The sequence below is a fragment of the Phodopus roborovskii genome, unplaced genomic scaffold (genome assembly GCF_943737965.1).
Source record: "Phodopus roborovskii unplaced genomic scaffold, PHOROB, whole genome shotgun sequence".
Classification (NCBI taxonomy): domain Eukaryota; kingdom Metazoa; phylum Chordata; class Mammalia; order Rodentia; family Cricetidae; genus Phodopus; species Phodopus roborovskii.
In genome coordinates, this window is record NW_026126461.1 from 29,044 (window position 1) to 34,404 (window position 5,361).

Here is a 5,361-nt window from a genome sequence, read left to right on the forward strand (position 1 = left end):
CCTTCAGTGGCACCAGCTGGGTGGCCTCTGACTCACTTCAGTTCAGGATTAATTAAATCATTGGCTGCTGGTGATTAGCTCAACCCTCAGTTCCCTTTACTTCCCAGAAGTTTGAGGCCTGGATCTGAGAGTCCCAGCTCTCTAGTTCTGCACTGGCTTCCTTCTCCATGACCAGCCTCATCCCAGAGGCCTCTTGGAGTTTCTTACCATTAGTCATCTCATTAATATACAGCTCACCACCATGGTGATTCTGAGGATTTTAGGAATTACATGCCAGGAATCAGGCCCGAGAACACTGACGTATTTCATAGCATCACTTTGGGGGATGATGGTGGTACCCAGTGTCTGTGAGCTCCAAAGCCAAGGCCCTTCTGTGTGCCCGTTTCCAGCCCCAAGGCCATCTGATTTATGAGATCACTCCTTTGTCATTGCCAGGTCTATACACAGAAAGACTTGGGATAACACTCGGAGTTCAGCATCCCCCACAGTCCTAAGGGGGAAAACTGGCCAATTATGCTTCTCGTCCAAAGTCAAAGTAATCTGCACCCACCCCTCCACCCCCACACAGAGTGTCTGACCCATGTGATAAAGGGACATTTCCCTCTATCATCAGGACATTCTCTGGAACAAACTGACAAAGACAAATGAAACCAGAGGGAGCACACACGCATCTGTGACAGAAGAAATGTGGAAAAACCAGACCATGGAAAGTCACCAGTGCATGGCCACCCACCAGCTCAGCAGGGCACAAAAAGAGGCATACCCGACTCCTGTTGGGGAGGCAAGAGTGTAGACAACTTTGAGATGACTCATACACAGCTTCTGGGGGGAATCTAATGAGCTTTGAACATACACAGAAGCCCAGGACAAAGTCTCATGAGCCGTAAAACAGACAGTGGTTTGTAAATGATCCTCTATGGGACCGAAAGAGGACATGGTGTGTGACGATGAGTCTATTCTGCCACATGCGTAGATCTAATGGAAAGGCAAGGTCAGAGGGGCCTTGGGAGTGTGGGGGAGTCGACGGAAGGCCCCCAACCTCTCAGAGCATTGGTCTTTGCGGTCCTGTTTCCTGGGCTCGAGCCCTCCAGATTCTTTCTGAAGGACAACTGACAAGGCTATAGCTTAAGAACTTACCAAAGGCAGGAAAGGGCTCTGATGCTTAAGGACATAAAATGCATCCAGGTTGCATCAGCTGCTGGGGACACCCTCAGCCACCCTGCACCCAGGCTGCCCTCCTTCTGAGTTTGATTATTTCAGCTGTAGCTTGGCTTGGGAAGGAAGGAGGCAGTAGCTCACCAGTTCAGCCTGCTGTTAAACTTCTGAGGGACTGGGGGCCATTTCCACAGGGGTTTTGTTCTTAGCGTTGCTTTTGAATGATGGCTTTGTCCTCTTCCCCATTCCTCAGAAAACAATGGGGTAGGAAGGACCCAAGGAGGGGAATCAGAAGGTGGCAACTCTGAATTCACAGCTGTGCCAAAGGCAGGCTCTGCTGGGAGTGGGTGGGCCTTGACCATACCCTGGGGGATGGCAATTAGGGGTCCCTAGGAACCTTCACATCAGGTCAGGTAAGGACATCCCAGGAGGGTGGAATTTTTGATGTCATCAACTCCTAGGAAGGGACAAAGATTAATGAATATGTTTAAAGATGACAGTGTGACTAGCGTGACCTGTTCAATGACTTAGATTACAAAAATCCTCACATTAATTGTAATTGCTGAGACTCAGACTTTTGGTCCCCATGTGTCCTTCAGACAGGGAGATGGTCCCCAAATGATTCAAAATTCCCAGGCTCCTCGTTTAGTCCAAAGAGTCCAAAGGGAAGTTCAGCTTTGCTTGCTGACCCCTGAAGAAGGCTGAGCCATGTTGTCAGAAGGTGTCACCCTTGAGGCTCCAGGCAGGACCTCTCCAGGGGAGAGGGGAAGTAGGTAGTCGTGTGTGTGTGTGTGTGTGTGTGTGTGTGTGTGTGTGTGTGTGTGTGCACCAAGAGGAGCTGTAGGCTTCAGACCAGCAACCCCACAGGCTTATCGCTCACACCACAGACCGGGGATGCCTGTGGGTATTCGTTTACCACAGGTAAGTGCCGCCAGCAGGTGAGAGGGGCGGCCCCTCTCCCGTGCTTAAGTCTTGGACTCCTAGTCCCTCCACCTAAACCGCTGAATACTAACCTATTAGTGGTGGTGGGGCACTATTGCAGGCATCCCAAGCAAAGCCCATGGCAGGTGTGGGCTCCCGGGTTCCCTGTTCCTTCCTCTTCAGGACCCACTGGTACCTCAGAGAGCTGCAATCCCCACCCCACCCCCATTCTGTCCTTCTTGTGCCATTCAGGACGTGGCATTTGCCCAGGACACACAAATGCCAGTTATTTTGACTGAACATGTTGGAGCTCCCTCATGCCGTCCTGACACCATGGTTCCATTTTCTCCAACCGGGATCATGATTTCAAGGGTGGGAGCTAAACATCTACTTTGGATATCTTCCAACTTCTCCCTGTCTTGAAAGAAGCCAGGCGTCGGAGCCCCAGGTCCAGATGAAGAGAGTGCCATCTGTGGGGAGAAGGCGTGGCCGTGGTGTTTTTGGTGTGAGCCCTTTGGGAGAGACATTGGAGCTGGTGGGAGGAGCAGCTGCAACCCTATGGGAACTGTAGGAGAAAGTCTTGAAACCACATAACATGGAAGCCTTCCTTCACAGGCCTGGCTATTGGGAACTGGGTCTGTGACCCTTCCTCCACTATTTCACAAATAAGGACCCTCACTAATTTGTTTATTTATTTATGTTTGTATGGGTCCTTTGCATCATGTGCCTGCAGTTCTTGAGAAAGCCAGAAGAGGGCATCAGATCACCTGGGACTAGATTTCCAGACTGCTGTGGTTACTGGGAATCAAATCCAGGTCTTTTGGAAGAGCAGTATAACTGTTCTTAACTTTGGGGCTATCTCTCCAGCTACCTCCACTTATCTGTTTGTTTGTTTGTTTGTTTGTTTTTGAGACAAGGTTTCTCTGTGGCTTTGGAACCTGTCTTGGAACTAGTTCATGTAGACCAGACTGGTCTCGAACTCACAGAGATCCACCTGCCTCTGCCTCCCAAGTGCTGGGATCAAAGGTGTGCGCTGCCACCGCCCGGCTTCCACTTATCTTTAAAGATTTACTTTCATTTTATTTGTGTGTGTTGTGAGCCACCCTCTGAAGGTACTGGGAACTGAACTCAGATCCTCTGCAGGAGCAGCAAGCGCTCTGGACCACTGAGCCATCTCTGTGGGTCCTAAGGAAACTTTCTTGCTAGAATTCATGCAGGATTCCCAGAGCAAGAGGGAATCCCAGTGACAACAGAGGTGGCATGTCTTTGTTAAATGTCATGAAGCTCAGAGCTGGGTGTATTGAACTTGAGGAATGTATGTTCTATTCAAGTTCACAGAGTAAAAGACACGTGCCCTGAATGTTTCCACCTAGATTCAGGCATCGAAGCCCAATGCTGGACTTTAAGGGAGGCAATAAAGGTAAAATGAAACTTTTAACGGTGGAGTCTGACCCAAACAGACCAGTATCCTCACAGAAGATTCCAGAAAGCTTGTTTTGTCTCTGTCATGAGTGGACATAATAAAAAAGCAAGCAATTGCGGCCAAGAAGAGAGCTCTCACCAGACTCAGGGCCGGGCCAGACCTTGTGCATTCAGCCTCCATGATGGAGAGGAATGTTTTGCTGCCATTTAAGTGGTACCTCCTACACTCTATCAGCCCCCTGGCTGTATCTATGGTATCTGAGTGCTCTGTAGAAATCCCAGGGAGAAAATACCAACAGCTCATCTCTGTTAACCACCAACCTTTATCTGTGTTCATCTCAATGGCTTAAACCCCCCTGCTTCTGGAGTTAAATTGCCTATAACACTCAAGGCATGCTGGCCTGATGCCATCCTCCATGGATGCCAGAAGCCCATCTGTCTGGTTCTGAAATGTTCCTGACCCTCTGATCCAACAGGTGCAGGCAAGTCTACAAACCACCTGTGTTTTGGCACTTGTCCCCTGCCCCACTCTATAGCAAGTGATTGTCCTTGATCACCTTCAGTGAAAGCAAAGCCCCAGCTGCCCCTTTAGGGGGTGGAGAAGGGGATATGCGTGCTTGTGTAGAAGAACAGGGCAGAGGCCTCCTGTAGCCGGACTGGTCCTTCCCAGTGCCTAGGTGTACCAGCCTATCTTGTGTGTTTATGGGGGCATCTCCTCATCTACCAAATGCTTCTGAAGTCCCACTCCCCAAATATCCCCTACCCTGAAGCCTGTCTGGAGCCTTCCTTAACCATCCTAGGACTCCTGGCTCGTAGGTCCTCTCTACTGGAGAGGGAAGGGAAGGAAAACTGTCTTCTCCCTGGACCTTTGCCACTAGCATTGAGTCTCTTGCCTTAGTCCTATCCGTTGGGCAGGCTCAGCTTGTGTGAGAGATTCTGTCTCTGAGAGTCAGCTCTTGCCATCCTCAGGCTTAGTCAGGGCTGGCTTATCCCTGAACAACGAATGGCCCTAAGTGCCTAGCCTTCTTCACTATCAACCTTTCCCATCATGTGACTTGGATGGGAAACAGGAGTGTTTGAGCATCCAAACCATCCTTAGAAAAGGGGTTGTGCCACACTCTGCAGATCACCCTGAATACCCTCTTTTGGTGTCTGTGCTCTTCAAGGCCCCTCCCACACTCTCCCATCTCCTCCCACCCCCATGACCGCACTGCATCCTTGCAGACAAGTTTTGGTTATGGTTGCTCAGGTGACTGCCTTGGAGCAAAGGCGCCGCCTGGGGCCTCAAAGGTGAGCTCAGGTTTGCTCCGACAAGCATTCCTTTGAAGTCTTTCCTTTGCAGACATCAAAGGACAGCCGGCCTCACTTCTGTTGTAGATCACAGTGAAGGTTGTCCCCCCCACCCCTGGCCCCACCCCAGCCCAGCACGAGGGGACGTGAACATGCTGTGTTCACCTCTACTGTGCTCCAAGCTCCTTCAGCGCCTGTGGGAGCTCTACCCTGGTCTTACCGAGAGGCACTGCTGAGAAGTGAGAGGAGCTATGGTGATAGTTTCAGGGGCGTGCACCTCAAAATCAACTTTTGTGACTCTTTGGGTCCCCTGTCCTCAGAATGAGATTCTCATAGTGGCCTCAGTCAGCCTCTCTGTGGCCCCAAAAGGATGCTGTCCACAGCGTAGCTGGCCCTCTGAGGACCATAAAGGACCTTACAGGTAGCATCTCCACATGCTGACACTCACTTATTTATTTATTTATTTGACAAAATTGGTAACACTCCAAAAATTTGGGTGTCATCCTTGTGCAAGGGCCATGCTAATCTTCTCTGTGTAGTTCCAGTTTTAGTGTGTGTGCTGTCGAAGTGAGC

General features: G+C 50.3%; 1 non-coding gene across 1 annotated transcript; it reads right to left on the reverse strand.

The window, feature by feature from the left end:
- Positions 1-5,255: 5,255 nt before the first annotated feature.
- LOC127226799 (U6 spliceosomal RNA) lies at positions 5,256-5,361 on the reverse strand. Its single transcript, XR_007834927.1, has one exon. It is a non-coding gene; the product is annotated as a U6 spliceosomal RNA (small nuclear RNA).